The sequence below is a fragment of the Corvus moneduloides genome, chromosome 4 (assembly GCF_009650955.1).
Source record: "Corvus moneduloides isolate bCorMon1 chromosome 4, bCorMon1.pri, whole genome shotgun sequence".
Lineage (NCBI taxonomy): Eukaryota > Metazoa > Chordata > Aves > Passeriformes > Corvidae > Corvus > Corvus moneduloides.
The window spans coordinates 18,646,322-18,662,999 of record NC_045479.1 but is presented as its reverse complement, the minus strand read 5'-3'; the positions used below and the strand labels follow the sequence as shown (position 1 = coordinate 18,662,999).

General features: G+C 46.5%; 1 protein-coding gene across 5 annotated transcripts in view; it reads left to right on the top strand.

Moving 5' to 3' along the window:
* The window catches only part of HIPK2 (homeodomain interacting protein kinase 2), a 131,793-nt gene that overhangs the window by 11,534 nt on the left and 103,581 nt on the right, over nucleotides 1-16,678 (top strand). The window contains exon 1 of one of the 5 annotated variants that reach the window (XM_032105370.1): nucleotides 8,614-8,704. The exons of the other annotated variants lie outside the window; for them this stretch is intronic. The gene's annotated coding sequence lies outside the window, so the exon portion shown is untranslated. Of the gene's footprint in view, nucleotides 1-8,613; nucleotides 8,705-16,678 lie in introns of those variants that run through there. 5 annotated transcript variants of the gene reach the window in all.

The following is a 16,678-nucleotide window of genomic DNA, read 5'->3' as shown; positions in this document are numbered from 1 at the left end:
AAGGATTTTCAACAGGTCTCTGTTTTACCTCCAAATAGTGGTAATTTCCAGCCATCATTGCTACTTCCTTATTTAGATGTTTGACTTCAAAAACTGGAGAAAAACTTCTAAAAAAACCGTCTTTGATATCCTCATAGCTCTGTGTGTATGTGTGTGTGTGTGCAACTTTTAATCTTCCTCTTGTGACAGAATTTCTGAGGAGTTAAATAGCCGTTACTAGGTCTTCAAAATACCCAGAGCAGAGTCATCTCTAACTTGGAAATCTCTGGCGGCACACTTGAGCACCTTAACATTGACAAATAGAACTGATGCCATGTTGAGGCCCTGTGGGGCTCCAGGGAGGAGTGAAGTGGAGGGATCTGAGGACAGCAGTGCCAGGTGATGTGTCAGCTCGCCTTAGCAATACAGTTGGCTAGGGCAGTGCGTAATGGCGCTCTCTCCATTATGGGAACTCGGCAATGTGCTGCGGGATGAGCCCTGGGTCAGCAGCGGAGCAGTGCTGGGATTAGGTGATGCCCATCCTCCAGCTCCCAATATGTCAGTGCACAGGAACTTTCTGGTAGTGGGCAGGCTGCTGGTGTGCTTGGTGGTGATGCAGAGTGAAGTTTTTGGTTGAGCTTAGAGTGTTGCCAGGATGGAGAGAAGGTGGCAGATCAGACGAATTGCTTGAGTCACTCAAGCTCTGCAAGGCCATCAGGAGTTAGAGCTGTACAGAAGACGTGAGCACACAACACCTTGACAGGAATTAATAGTTAAGTCACCTTAATGGAAGCTTATTGGCAGCCAGTAGAGACCACAGAGACTGGTTGGGTGTGCTTCCCCTGCAAGCACCCACATGGCACACTAGGCCCAGCTTCAGAGCAGGCTGACAGCATTGTCCTGTGGGGAAGACACTGCCACAATCAGGCCTCAGGGTGATGGAGGCTAGGGAAGCAGCAACAAGGTCCTTTGTGGAGAGAAGAGAGATCACAACCTTTTCTCTGAAATCAAATTAAAACAAAAGGACAACTCTTGGCTACAGCCGGTTTGTGGACAGCATGGAGAAACCCAAGATCTCATAAATCCTCCAAGGCATGTGTCTACAAAGAAACTAGGGATCACATTTTTTTCATGAGTACAATAAAAAACTTTCTTCATCTCTTCTAGCACTATCAGTGGCACCACCAGAAATCTGCTTTCCCACCTAACTCCCTCTCCGCATTCTTTCAACAGCAGAATATGTGTGTATTTAGCAAGTGGAGATAAGAAACAGGTTGCAACCCCCATTTTAAAATAGCTGCACCACCTGAGAAGGACCTGTGAGACCCAGACACAAGCATATCCCACTGATGGTGACAGTACTTCTCTTGCAGTGTCGTTCTCCTGTCACTTATCTGAGGCTGTGAGCACCTGTGTAATGAAAAGTGCACCTTCCAAAAGTCTGTGCTGCCTGAAAGCACGTGTGAGTCAGAAGGGACAGCTGGTGCTGTTATTGAGCAGTGTGTGTGAGAGCACAGGTGGAATAGTATCTCTGTGTGTGTGTGTGTGTGGGACTCCTTCCATGTTTGTAGGCATGTGTAGGAGTGTACACATGTGTTTGGTGTGGCTTTGTCCTCTTTATCTACAGAAGAGCATGGGCCTGATTCTCCTTAGAGCTGTTACACCATGTTCCCAAAAAATTGTATTTGTACCAGGGCTCTTTTCCGCTGCAGTGAATGAAGAAGGGAGATTTATTATAAATATAAATTAGGCTTTGTGTGTGTTTGTGAGCTGTCACAGCCTGTAGAGGAGGAAATATAAACAAGGTGAATGCAGGGTGTTTACGTGGAGCGATGCTGTGGCAGAGTATGTGTTGGCAGGAGTGCTGTCTGCAGTCTCTGCGTAAGGGCTCGCATTGCTAGTGTTAGTGTGGAAGACTGTAAATCACAGTGTGTTCAGGAGGGGACACTGCCACTCTGCCTTTAAAAGGCAGGAAGAGATTTTTATCAAGCATTGTGACTTTTCAGGCTGAAAAAAAGGGTTACTAGAAATCCAAGCTTGAGAGAAATATCATTCAAGACATTTTGATGGAGAATGATCTGTAATCCACATCCACCAGCTTGTCTCTATCCTGATCCAGAAGAGCTGCATGGCAGGCATCTTTTATGCATCTTCTCCCAGTGCCAGGTTTTGATGTCCCAACTGGACCAGTTCTTGGATATATCTTCATCTCTGCTAATGTGTCTCAGGTCTGTCTCTGTATTCTCAGTTGAAACTTTACCTAATGGTGTGATTTAACTGGGGTCTGTATGCAAATACAGTATTCCCTGAGGAATCTGTATCCCTTCAGATGTGTTTACTGTATCACTCACAATGTATTTAATGTAGTTGAGACTACCTTAACAAAGTAGCTGTATCTTTTCCAGTATCTCTGCTGGTGGGCGCCTGAATCCCGGCTTTGTTCATGCTCTACTGTGAACTCAAGCTACAGCGTGTGGAGTTCCCCTCTCCAGGACTAGGCTTGGCTTAAAAGTTATTTCATCTTCCTCTAAAATCACTGCTGTTTCCCAGAGGAGCACTTGAGTCATTACCAATCCTTGCATTTCCTCTCAGCCAGGAAGGGTTGAAGGGGTTTCAGGAAGAGGATGCTTTAGGAGATGTCTGCTTTGCCTTGCCATGCCCTGTTGCAAACAGTCACTGAGACTCCTGCCAAAAAGCTGCTGCCTGTAGAAAATAATGTGCAAGAGAAAAAGAAGATGGGATGTGAGTGAATGGCAGGAGAGGGCATGATTTCAGATGCAGATGCCTGGTGCTTTTGATACCGTGTACAATAAAGCAGATGCTTGTGGCAGCCCTGATGGTGAGCTAGGAAGTGTGTTTCCTAGCCACATTTGTTACATGGCATCACTGGAGCAAGTTGCAGGTCGTAATTTTTAATTTGGGTTTTGTTGTGGTTGATACTCCTGTCCTTCTTGCCTTCTTGTATTGCAGGGCTGGTGAAAGGGATGGGGCTTTTATTCTCCCAGAGTATTTTGTGTCCTTTCTCCTGTTTCTGGCAGCTTCTTCCCCTGTGCCACCCCTCCCCAGCCCAGCCCTGTCATATTCAGCTGTCCTTGCTGGAAGGTGGCCAGCCCACCTGAGGTGTTCACGGCTGAGGACATAGCGTGCTGTGTATCGAGAACATGCTGACTTCACATGGGAACTGAATGCTGCATGTCAGACATCCCAAGCCGTGGGCCAGAAGGGTGGGGACTCTGTGGTCGCCCTGGGGCTCAGGGTGAGCCATGGGGGGCCAGCAAGGATGTGGGGCACACATATGGGAGCACAGGCTTGATCGCAGAGGTAGAACACTCTGTGGTTAGCATGAAATTAATGAAGGGGTGGATATTGGAGTTATTTGGCTAACTGAGGCAAGGGAAGCAGGAGCCTGCCCTGGTGATCTCAGCCCTCCCATCTTGCCCTCCAGGGACATGGGAAGGGCTGCTGGGATCAGGTGCTCCCCATCCTCTGCTCAGGATATCTGGGTGGATGGACTGCCTGCCAGGCTGCCTGCAGGGCACTCATCCCCTTTTCTGTTGGAGGTGGAAACCTAGCAGCACATGAGAGCTGTGAAATCCAACCCTGTGTTGGGACAGGCTGCACTTAAGCCCCGTGTAAGCCCAAATTTGAAGGCTTAAAGGGAGCTGAAGTGTGACACCGAGTGCTGTGTCTGAGCTTCACCCTTCCTGAGCCACAACAGCCTATCAGGAGGGGAATCAAGGGACAGGACAGCCTCTGCCTTCCCAGCTGCTCCAGGAATCTTCAGCTGAACTTCTTGGTTCCAACAGAAGTGTCAGATTTGGTTGAGTTTTAAACTGTAAGTAAATGTGATAAATCATGGCTGGCAGTTCTGACCACTGTAGCTTGCACTGTATGCCCGAAGAAGGTGTTGCAGTAACAGGCCTGTTCTGGCAGTCCAGCAGGTCTCCCTATGTCTAGGTATGTTCATCCCTATAGTTCTGCCCCTGATAACTGCTTTTCATCTCCCCAGCCTGGTCACTGCTTCTCTTTGCAAGCTGGTAGCAGGTAACAGCACCCCTGTGCCAGGCTCCTAAAGGCCACACAGCCACTGTGGTGGGCCACTGTCGTGGGAGCCCCCCACTTCCCTCTCGTGCTTGTGTCCCCTTCTCCCCACGCTTGCTGTCTCCAAAGTGACCCCTTCTATCTGGTGCCTGCTGTGGGGATGCGTGGCTCCCCACACTGCTGAATGGGTGAGCTGCCCAGCACAAGGTTAGTTACAGCAGGCTGATGAGGCTCACCATTTCTTCCTTTTTCATTTGCAGCTGTGGTGCTTTTTTATTTATTTGTGCCAATTGTTGTTGCTTTCATTTAGGGTCACTTTAGCAAGGCATGCCTTCATTTATTTCAGAGCCTGGTCACTGCTTAAAGCACAGCTATAGTTTTAAGAAAGCCACAAAGTGTGCAGTGCTACACGTGGGCTTGGGAGGGAGATTCTGACAAGAGGCAAGTCTGTGGCCAGATAGCTTCTGAAGGTGGCCCCCAGCATCGTGCCTGCTGTATTGCTGGGAAGCACAGATGTGCATGTGTGTGTCCTTACAGACCTGTGTCTGCAGATGTCCCTGGGAGTGTCCTGTGACATCGTGTCCACCCTCCTCTCCCAGCCAGGGCTGTGGGACTTTGGCCAGTACACCAGAGAAAATATCACTGGTGTTTTTCAACCTTTATGAGAAAACAGATTGTTTTTAAGTCAAAGCTAAGACTGTAGCACTTGCTGGAGGCTGGAAGGTAACTGTAAATCCTGGGTCTCATTTGCACAAACACATTTGCTTCCAATCCTTAAGGGCATTTTCCCTTCCCCTGCTTATGCCTTCGTTTCAGAAACATGTAAATTTTGTTTGGATTTGTTTTTCTCAAAACACCACAAAATGTGGGAAGGGGGCTTTTAAATTACAGTTGGCACAGAAGGGATAAGGACTATTCTGTATGCTCCACCGGGTAGGAGCCCATGGATGGTTGTCATTTAGGCTCTGTCAGCAGGAAACACTGAAGAGACTGGATATACCAGGAGAGTAGTAGTGATATTTGCAGTCTCTTGGTTATAAGTCTGCTGCTCAGATCAGACCTCTTGGCTTTCTTCTGGCCCAGCATATGAGACCTCACATAGTGGGTCTTGCTTCAGGTGTGAGCCTTATCTGCAGGGTCATTTGATGGATAAATGTCCTGTCATGTGAAGGGGTACAGGCTCTGTTGCAAGGTTACCACAGGAGTGGGAGGTGATGCTGGCCAGTTAGGCTCCTTCCAGGGCAGAGACCTGCAAGATGTTCCTGCTGCTGTGGCTGTCCCTTTTGTGTCAAGGTCCATGGAGCAAAGAAGAGGGGCTTGATTTATGCCCTGAAGATGTGGGAGGTACAGATCTACCCAAGAGCTCAGGAGGAGGCATTGTGGCAGTGATTGCCAGGTTCACTGGGGGTCACCAGTGATGGCACATTTTTACTGCCGAAGGCCTTACCCCCTAGCAAAAGTTTTGTTCACATTTACTGGCTGCTTACCAGATCTCAGAATTGTTAAAAAGAGCAACAAACCAGCTGAGACAGCCTGCAAGCTGAGGGTGAGGCTGGGCTACCTTGCTGTGGCTCCCTTTGGGGAGGCATGGGGACCACGCTGGAAGGGGTATGTGGTGGGAGCTCTGCACCAACATGGGTCATGCAGTGTGTGCTTTGTGCTCTGTTTCCAGAACTGGCAGGTCGGTGTCTTTCACCTGCACTGGCTCCCTAGGAGGAAAGAACCAAAGTGGCTTATCTACACCGAGACTGGCTGCTGTAGGAAGCACCCCAGCCTGCCGTGACTGTTGGCAGAGAAGAGGGAGAGGTTTGTGTCCTCTCCCGCCTTTTAGCCAGAAGGAATGCATGTGCTTGGGGGCTTCTGCGTGCTCTCTTGCCGTGCTGATGGGTTTCATGACACAACTTTTAGCACCTGAGGATAGGTGTGAAAAGGGAGGAGGTAGAGAAGTAGGAGGTGGAGGTGGTGTGAGTTAATACAAGACCCAGTGGGAAGCAGCAGCAGGCAATATTATTTCTGTATTTTGAGCCAAAACTTTCTCTCTCACACTCATTAAATTACAACTAATGCAAGTAGCATTGTGAAGGAGGAATTTGGGAACTGTCGTTCATCATCCAATAGCTTGTAGCGAATTTGCTGCTCAGTGCCATAGCCCATAGCCTCGCTGAGAAATAATTCACTTGGTATTTGCAGGCATGACATGCATGCCATAAGAATTCCACTGTTAGCATTATGCCAGCATTAGTGAGAGGATATGAAAATAAATGATGAGCTATTGTTTTTCATTATTAAGTCCAGGCTTTTTGCTCATCTTGCTTTTTTCTTCCCTCCATCTGTGAAAGGAGGGGCCTCTCTGTTCTTTTCGCTTTCAGAGCAGACAGGTTGTGCCCTCACTCATCCCAGATCCCCCATCTCCCTTCCAGACCAGCACCCTTTTGCTGCATCCTCCACGTGTTTCCTCCTGGGTTTGGAGATCAGCTGCAGCAGTCCTTTAAATTGCTGTAGGGTATTACTACGGAATGATATGACATCAGAGGGGACCTCAGTATTTTGTTATGGGACTACAGAACTGTTTTGCCCTTGGCATCCCTCAAGGGGACCAAGCCCTGCTCTTCACAGTTGCATTGGCAGATTCCGACTTTGGTAGTGGGTCAGCAATTTGGTACTTTGAGGTCATCCACAAGCCTTAAGTGGCTCTTCTATTATTAAAAGAGAGGGAGAACTCTTGAGGAAGCTGTCAATCTGGATGTGCACGAACAGAGCTGAGCAGCCTCTGTCAGGGTCTGCTGGCAGTGGCCAGTGCTTAAAAGAAGTCCACAAGGCAGAACAAGAGGGATCTGTGACCCATAGTTGTGAGAGGCATCCCTGTCCATTCCAATGGCCTTTCCTGTGTTTCCTCCAGAGCTCTGTAAGTGTAAAGGACTTAAACATTATAGGGGAGTGAGATAGTTAAGTGTTATTTATCCCTGTTTTCCAGTGGGGATGACCAAAGAAGAAAGCATAGCATTTTCAGAGATGACCCCTGTTTCTGGGATCATCAGTTCATGGGGCTTGTTTAAGCTGACACACAAACACCCACCTGTGCAAAATAAAATACTTGTTTGGAAAACTGGGCTTAAATATCCGAATGAAATCCCTGAACTGAGTCAGTACCAGCGCTATACAGGATTCCTGTGCTCGTAATCTTATTCTTAATCAACTAACCCAGGCAGTCTTTCATGTCAGTGAGTTGCTGCTCACTCCAGTGGCCCCAGCCCACACTGGCTGTTCAGCAGAAGGCCTGGCTGAGCTGGAGGCAGATGGTAGGGTAAGAGCTTGTGCTGATCCTACTGCTATTAACTCTACCACTCCTCTGCACAGCAAGCTGCTCCCTTTGAACATCAGCAGAACCGATTTTAAAAGCCCTGCGGCCCAGCCTTGTGTGACAGAATAGCTCATTTTGTCAGGGAAAAAGATACCTTGGCAAACTTTTGAGTGGAATCTGTCAGGGGTAACTTCAAGATGCTGGAAGAAGCACCCATAGACTTTGAGGAAGAGCAGCAGCTAGCTGTACATGTCATGTTCCCACCTGAGAGGGGACACGTGAAAGCCAGTGCTTTTTTCGGCCGTATTCTTTATTCATGCTCTCACAGGAGCAGCATAAACACCAGAGTGTTCTGTGACGTTGCATTGCACATAGTCAGGGTTATGAAATCCAAAGCTGCTGGGTCGCTGTACTTGTCCCACCCCACGCTGTGCTGCCAGCACATCCTGGCACACAGCGACCTCTAATACGTTGTGCTCATCCAAGTCTAGCCTTGACCTATGGGTCTCCTAAAATGTCTCAGGCCAAGTGACTCCCTCCCCTACCTCACTGACATGCATGCAAGCACACACACAGTGCACAGCCTTCAGCACCCATAGCATGTGTGGCTCTTGACAGGTCACTTCAGGGTAGTTGCAGTGTCCCACGTCTTGGAAACAGGGAAGATGTGTTGCTTTGCCTGAGCTCCTCCACACAGCCCTCTCACAGCCTTTGCAGTGATTGCCAAAGTCCTTTCCATTGGGAAGCAACACCTGCATTTGATTCTTCTCGAATTTTGCAATATGCATAGGTGGGGTGGTGGTGACACTGGGCTTGAAGCCATCAACTCATATTTACTTGTGATCTAAGACAGTGATTTCTGTTCAGACCTCAAAGGGCAAGCTGCTGTGTGATTTAAAGTCATGCTACCAGCAGGAGCATATGACCTCATGGTATGAAAAAGCAGGAGGAGATTAGCAAAGAAGTTTCTAAGGTACGCAAATGTCCATGGGAAAAAAAAAAATATGTTAACAGGAGAGTCAGTCTGTCTGTGTAAGAGAAGGCTGGGGAAATGACTAATATGTGCAGTTTGATTCAGATGTTCCCTCTTTGATTCAGATGTTCCCTCTTTGGTTCAGGCCCCCTCCTTTGCTTTCTCTACCCCCTACCTTGCCTTGGATTTTTCTGCCTTTTAGAAGAGAGCGAGCGAGGGAGAGTGGAAGGATCAGTGAGGAAGGAGTTAAGGGAATGCTCACTGGGGATTATAAAACAGCCAGGCACTTGGAAACAGTTAAGAAGAGAGAAACAGATCTGCCAGGAGGGAGTGTGGCACTGGAGCCGGTGGTTTATTTTCATGCCTCCCTACACAGCAATGCAGAAGGCTCTCCTACAATGGGGTCGGAGGTAACGGTGGCGGGAGCGGGGTCGGTGCTGGGGTGAGGGTATCAGGGTTAAATGGGGAATAAAATACTCCAGCACCAAGTTCACCAGCCTTCCCACTGATACTTATTGATGTGCTCTGCTCTGGATGTGGGTTATTCCCTGAGTGGGTGGCAGCAGGTAGTGCCTGCCATTGCCTGAGGGCATGGCCTTGCCCTGGGGGCAAGACATCCTCTTGGCATGTTGGACATAAGGAAGAGTGGTCTTTGTGCTCTTGGCATCACCCTGGAAAGGTGGATACAACAAACTTGCTGCGTGCTCGAGCGCAGCTCTGAGGGCACAGTGTGGGCAGGTCTGTGGGTATGCCTACGTAAGCATGACCTGCATGCGAGGTCTTCTGGGAGCGTGGCTGTGGGTGGGCAGCTTGTGCAAGCCCACCTGGCCAGGAGGAGCCTTCCATCATGCTCTGGTGAGGTGCTTTGAGTCACAAGGAGCTGTGTTTTCACTCACCCTGTATTTGTGTCTCAGAAGCCCAGCTGAGGCCTTCTGCACATCGTGTCAGGCACCAGGCTCTGTAATGGGGGCAGAAACTCTTGAGCCTGGGAAGGAAAGGCCAATGCAGGCACCTGAAGACAATGTCACCCAACAGACCAGGTGACTGGCAGGGCTGCAAAGAGAAGCGAGGTGGCTTCAGGCTTCTTCCATTGTGTTCTCCACGTGCCTGTGCTTGGGACAGGAGCTAACTTCTTCCTAGTTTGAGGGACACTGCTACTGTGATGGTGAATTCTGAAGTGACCTGAAAGCAGGCCCTGCCATCACCTCCTGGCTCTTTGGCTCTGTGCCTGAAAAAGTGTGGTGTGTACAGCCTCCTGGCAGTGGGAGCTTACAGGGAGTGACTGGTCACCCTTACAGTGACTACTGGGAGAACTGCGCGTGTGCAACAGCGAGATCCATTTTTCTTGAGGAAAAAAACCAGATGCAACTGTTAGAACCAAAGTGTGGGGAGAGAGGGTTAGTCACTCTGCAAGTGTCAGGGGCTTGTGAGGAGATAGCAGGAGTTTGCTGACTAATGCCGATGATGCTTAAGGAGTAAATGAGAAATACAGAGGGAAAGCCCTCTGTTTCTGAATTTGGAAGAGAAAAAAAAAATTGAGGGGGAAAAAAAGGAAGGAAGATGTACAGAGTTACTAATCCACCCCCAAAGTCTCTGACCTATATCTCCCTCCTTTCCCTGGAGCCATTTTTGAAATGAAAAATTAATAGAGAACAACCAGGTTTTACCTCCAGGGTACTCTTTCAGGCTGCCATGTACTATGGGCTGGGACCAGTGGATAGAACTTTGGAGTCCCTCATCATGATGCAGAAAGCAGAATAGTCTCAGTCCAGGGTGTTGCAAGGATGTCCAGAGAGACTGAAAGCGAGAAGGTAATCTCCTCTCTGGGAAGGATGGTCTCTGGCGTCAGGTGGTTGAGAAAACAATGTTGAGCCGACACATTAGATTAAAGCAGACCAAGAAAGAAGGATAGTCCTTGAAGTTACTGTAACTTTAGCAGGGGAAATGGAGATGAGAAGGAAAAAAAAGTATATCAGGTCACTAGTCCTCTGAGGGCGAAGTTCATTCTGTCTACAGAATATTCCTCCCTCTCTTCCCGTTTTTAGTTTTTTAATGAGGAAAGAGAATCCTTATTTAAGAAGCTAAAACCTAGGGTTGTGGGCCAGGAGGTTTCATTTCCCAGTTCTGATGCTCCTTGCTCTTTAAGCTTCAGCAAGTCACTACACTTCCTTCTGGCTCCATTTTTATTTCTATAGGATGTGGATTGTGATACACTTTGCAAAATATTTTCAAACCTACTGAATATAGGAAGGGCTGCATTTTCTGAGGTGAGGAGGGCCTGGGCATTGTGTGTTGTGTGCTGTGTGCTTTGCAGGAGGAGATGGGCTGATGCTGTGGGGTTTTTGCCTGCACTGGAATAGGCTCTGTGCCCACAAAACACACCCACAGCTTTGGGCACTGCTGGATTCACCCTCCCACATGACATGGGAGGGATGGAACCCTGTAGCTGTGGAGTGCTATGAGAAGAGGTGTTATCACCCACTGTGGCAGCAGGGCTAGGCAAGCTTTGAGGGGATCTGAACATACGGGAAAATCTGGGCCTTTACCATCTCCTTATGCTGGATGACCTCAACTTAGGTGCCCAAGATTACTAGCTCTATTTTATGTATAGGTCTAGATGCATCATGTTGTCTTCGTTGTGGTCCTTCAGAGCCTGCCTATCTCCTTAGATCTTTGCAAGATACCTCACTTACTGCTGTCTTCTGCGATAAATGTCCTCCATAACCCTGAAGGGCCAGAAGCTGAGCCATCCATGCTGTCTCTGCATGGACTTCTGCCTCTTCAATATTAGGATGCCTTATGCAGCTTGAGAAACTAGGTTATATAGCAGCTTTCATGGGGCTTTTTCCAGACACTGATTGACCTGATTCCTTGGACCAGCTGTTTTATTTATTAAGCAAAATAGAAGAAAAAGAATGCATCTCCTACATAAATTTGTTTAATTGTGGAGTACTTTTAAACTTTTTTTTTTTTCATAAATTGATATGGAGCTCTTACTTTATATTGATTTTGTAGATATTAATTTATGCACTAGGAATGAGGAAGATTTGCCTCTCCATCTAATCCTATTTCTAGAGAGAGATTTACTTAATGTGCAGTGTAATTTGTCTAATGTGCAACTTTGTATGTAGAGTGTACCCAGATTCAGCAGAAACCGTGGGTATAATAAAAGAGAGCGCTGTAGTGCAGTGCCATAAATCCCTCTGTAATTAAAAATACTAAATTAGTCAAAGTTAGTGCAGTCAGGAGACATTACTAGCTCAAAAGCAGGGATATGTGGTGAGAGTTTTTAGTGCAGGACGGAGAAATTGGGTCTGTGTTCCTCTCTGTGTGGATATGGTACGTGTCTAGGGACGGAACTGTTCATAACATCATTTGCCAGGAATACAGCTTGGGTGGCAAAGAGGAATTGTTGGGAGTTATCCTAGGGTTGTCCTTGCATGCTCCCGAGGTGATGGAGGAACCCGTTCTGCCAGCTCCCACATTGTCTCACAGTGTTGTCCAGTGCCGTGTGTGTGTCTGTGTCTGTGTCTGTGCGTGTCTGTGTCTGTGTGTCCTGAGTCCTGTGCACGGTTGCAAGGTTGGATTTTACTCTCCTACAGAAGTGTCTGTAAAATTACTTTATTTCTCTGAAGAAGGCTGGCACCAGCAGTTGGTTGAATTATTCCCACCCCCCTACCGTCTGTCTTTTTGTCTGTCTGTCTTTCTTTCCTGGGGTTAGCACAGATAAATCACTGCCTGAAATTTTCAGATGGGCTGTTTTTTTCTTATAGGAATTTGTGAATCTCCCTGCAAATAATCAGGGGAAGGATCAGTTTATACCAATGTAAGATTCACTACCTCTGAGTACTGTCCATCTGCCTGGCCTATACCCAGTTTATGACCAGTGCTGCCTGCAGTGCCTGACACTTGCTTTCTCTTTCCGAGAGAACAGGAGGAAAGGTGGGGCTTATGCTCTAAGCTATTTGGAATTGAGTAACAAGACTTTGTTGTGCATTAAAGTTAAAAATAAATTGATCTTGTTTATCTGAACAGAATCAGGATATAAAATAAAGTTCTACTTACAGTTTGCGTTTCAGTTTGACTTGATTCTGTTAGTGTAACATCTGACCTGTGTGGTTTCTTCCAACAACGGAGAAGAGAAAGAAAAGTGTATGCTATGGCAATGACCTGCTGTTGAGGCCATCCAACAGCTTCCCTATTTTAAGACCTTCATTTTTAGTTGTTCACAACTTTACTAAACTTAAACTGTCTGGGCAGAAATTTTCCATCCCAGCTACCTGCTTCAGAATGTATATTTAGAAAACAGCTCTTTTATACCTCTCCTGAATTTTTTGATGCATGTGAAATAAAACAAATATACAAAGAAATGAGAAAGCAAACCTCCACGTTAACAACCCAATAAAATTTGAATGGTATATATGTCAGGGATACCACTTCTGCTATCTCCAAGACCATCAACCCAAAAAAATGCTTGTCACCACAGCCTCAAATGGCAAAATTTATCTCTCAGGGATTTGTACCTAAGAGTTTCAACTGAGCATTTAAAATTAGTGGAAGCTTTTCACATTAATCTCTCTCTGCTTTGGTTTCCTGCCCATCAAATATGGGTAATGCAGTGTCTTATTTTATAAGGGCAGTGTGAAAATACATTCCTTTATGTTTGTGAAACATTCAGCATACTGTAGGAAAGGCCATGAGTAAATTACTAATTCCAGATCAGAGCAGAGTGTGGCAGGTACACAGTAAACAAGGCTCAGGGCCACACCTCCAACAGTGCCAAGAAGATGAAATAGTGACTAGGTGCTCGCTAGGTGAGCACCCCGGATCCTGCTGCACTGGGTGAGGCCAAGGTCCTGTGGAAAAATAGCCTGTGATTATGTGATTAACAGCTCTGCCATGGTACACAGGCAAGAAAAGAGGGTCGAAGGTTGCACAGGTAGCCATAAAGCTGAGTTTTCCTAAGCCTTGTGTTCTTGATTTGCAGCTTTAAATAGTCTTGCTTTCACCTTTCTCTCTTTTCTGTGTAGTTGTTTGGTCATGCAGAGTGGGAATGGGAAACAATAAACAGTTGTTGCACCTGGGAGAAGAGACAGGAAAGCGCTTGGCTCCATTTGTCATCAGAGAGGAAAATTCTTGGTGAAGTGTTCTGTCCAGACATTCTGTGTAGGAGCAAGTGTGACCCTCAAGATAGAAGTTCAGGGCTGGAGGAAAAAAGCAAATTAACTGAGTTGCCTTTTTTCCCTTATGATAACTGTCTGGTTTATGCTGTTTTTCTCTAGTAATGCTCTCTAGCATTAAACAGCAATGCCACAAACCAACAGACTGGCAAGTTATTTTAAGGAAGAAAGTGATCATGCCGTTGCTTTTTCTTTGGGTCTTGTGGGAAGGCGTTTCCTGGTTTTACCCTGGGTACTCCCAGCTCTGGTTGCTCCCTCTCCCAGATCCTGCCCTGTGGAAGTCCCAAATGGTACACTCATGAGACCATAATCTTTAAGCTTGGGAAAATGATCCAGCCCTGACTCACAGGCAGAATCAACCCCAAATCCCTCTGCCTTTGTTCACTTTGTTACCTTTTGCTTTCCTTCCATTTGTGTTCTACTCTCAGGTAGAAGGAAGCAGTGCTGCCCACAGCCTGTTCAGAGTTGTATGTGGGCAGCAGCAGGGGAGGAGAAAGCTCTGGTTGAAGGTTTGCAGTAGAGATCATGATAATGCCACCAATAAACAAGCTCTGGGGTGGCTGGGGTGCACACCTCAGTAGAAGTTTGCCCATGTCACAGTAGTATCAGCTATTTCTTCTGCACCAGCTTGGGGTGGGAGTAGGCCTGTCACTCCAGCCCTGCAGAGGAGATGGGCAGGGAGAGCAAAGATTGCCATCAGTAGGACCTATGAGATACAAGAAGGCTGTATAGATACAGTGACTTTAAAGGGTTACATACTCACTGAGCTGTTTTTAAGTTGAGGAAAGTTGCTCATTCTCTGCCTACGTTATGAGTCAAACTAGGATGCACATTTTCTTGAAATCCCTAAACCCTAAAGCCTGTGCACAAGAGCCTGTTCTTGATGTCGTTTTCATAATTGATGTTTGGCTATTTCACAGTTGCTTTTCCCCATGGAATTTCTCTTAAAAATGCCCTATTATTTCTTTTTAATTTTGACTGTGTGTGGCAATTTTATATTTCAGAAAAAATATTCAGGCATGATTTTCTGTAAAGCTAGTATATCATTGGGGTACTTTGGGGAGGGAATTGCTTATTATTTGTGATGTCCCCTGAGAAAGTGATAATTGAAGTCCTACCAAGTATTTCCCCTTCTTCTGCATGTGAATTTTCAGAAAGGTTTGTCAAGACAGACATCAGTTTACCAGCACTGGCTGGTTATTCCAGTTGTTCAAGCATTAGGGAATTGCATTTTAGCAAGCAATGGTAGTCCTTCCCTCCCTCCCTCCCTCCCTCCCTCCGTTCCTTCCTTCCTTCCTTCCTTCCTCCCTCCCTCCCTCCCTCCCTCCCTCCCTTCCTTCCTTCCTTCCTTCCTTCCTTCCTTCCGAATTCCTTCCTTCCTTCCTTCCTTCCTTCCTTCCTTCCTTCCTTCCTTCCTTCCTTCCTTCCTTCCTTCCTTCCTTCCTTCCTTCCTTCCTTCCTTCCTTCCTTCCTTCCTTCCTTCCTTCCCTCCTTCCCTCCTTCCCTCCTTCCTTCCCTCCTACTGTCATGATGTGCCACTTGTTTAGTAGCCCTTGCTAAGGGGTGGAAAGTGTCTAACCCATAAGGTGCCTGTGTCCTCCCTCCTGCTCCACTCCACAGAGCAGCTCAGGGGTGCCACAGCCTGAAGATGTTCTGTGAGGCAGGAGATGAGGTAGTGAAGACGACATCCCCCTCTGAAGATCTGGTACATGTTAGAACATGGGATGCATTACTCCATTTCTGACCTCTGAAAGTGACTTGTTTTCATCTCTTAACTCATGAAAACCTATTTGCCCCTTTGCCTGTCAGCCTGCCGAGTTCAGACTTAGACAGAGCACATAAGGCAGGGTAGATGGAATTGCTTTTCTTTCCAAAAAAGAGTTCAAGGCAACAGGAGCCCTTGTTTTAATTTATTCCTGCTCCCGGGTGTAATTACAACCTCTGGATTTCAGTGTAAAGGTGGAGGGGGATGTGGTTGAATGGAGTTAAGAATTTTTTCAAATTGCATTAATACGTGACCTATATGAAAAACAACCACCCTCACATAGGAATCCAGGCAGTACTTGCAAGTTGCCTGTGAGTTAATGAAACATTTGCAAACATGTGCATTATTTCCTGAGACTTATTTCTTTACACAGCAGTGCTGATTACTTATTCTGGGACAATGACCAGACAAGAAGGTATTAAAAACAAAAGTAAAAAAAGAATAGAAAATGTGTATTTCAAAAGCTAAAAGGGTCCCGTTTCTTAACAGAACAGGAGCAAAATGACAATTCTTTCAGTACTTTGTTGGACCTTTGAGATACTTGAGATACTTTGAGAGAACTCTGTTTATCATATGTTTATTTATACTTCTTTGAGAAAACTGTAATTGTCAGATGTGTATATATACTTCCTTCTTTTTTCCCCCTCTTTTTTGTGAAGGCTGTTTACACCAAAACAATATCTTTGTTTTCAGAGTTCATCTGCTCCTGCTGCTCCTTTTCCAGCTGAAGTCACAATACTCAGTCTGTGACATCACTGTTGGCTGCCGTGACAACGGAGAATTTTCACTCCAGGTGGAGAACATGCAGCAGTAGCAGCAGCAGCAGCAGCAGCAGCAGCAACAGCAGCCACTCTGTCAAGAGCAGAGAGCATGTTTTGCTATGCATATTGCTAGTCATGGAGAAGGAAGGGAAGGAAAAATCTGCAAGAAAACCAAATGTAGATTTTCTGAGTGTGCTGCTTCTGGGGTGGGCACAGGTACTGGAGACTTTACCTTCCACAGGATGTCTTTTGAAATCAGTCAACAGCGGTTAACTACAGATTATACACTTGTAGAGAAGAACTTGCTTTTTTAAAAGGGAGAGTGAAGGAGAGGGTTTTAATTTAGATTAATGTATCACTTGGATGCCTGAATTGTACCCACAAGTTTTATGGAGGGTTTTTGCTTTTTTTTCTACACAAACGCCCTTTCAAAAACCAAGGTAGATGACTAATGCCCTGTTCCTGCTAACACGCACACATGTAGTGGGCTTTCGGTGCATGAGTTGTCCTGATGAAGTCAGTTAAGACAATTCATGTGCTTAAACTCAGACACAGGCACATGTGGCAGTAATGTGAGGGTCTAGCCAGCTGTCCTAGGGGAACAGTTAAATCAGGATTTTATAGAATATTTTCTGATGCAGACACTGTCTTGGAAGACACTTGTCACCTGGAAAAGCT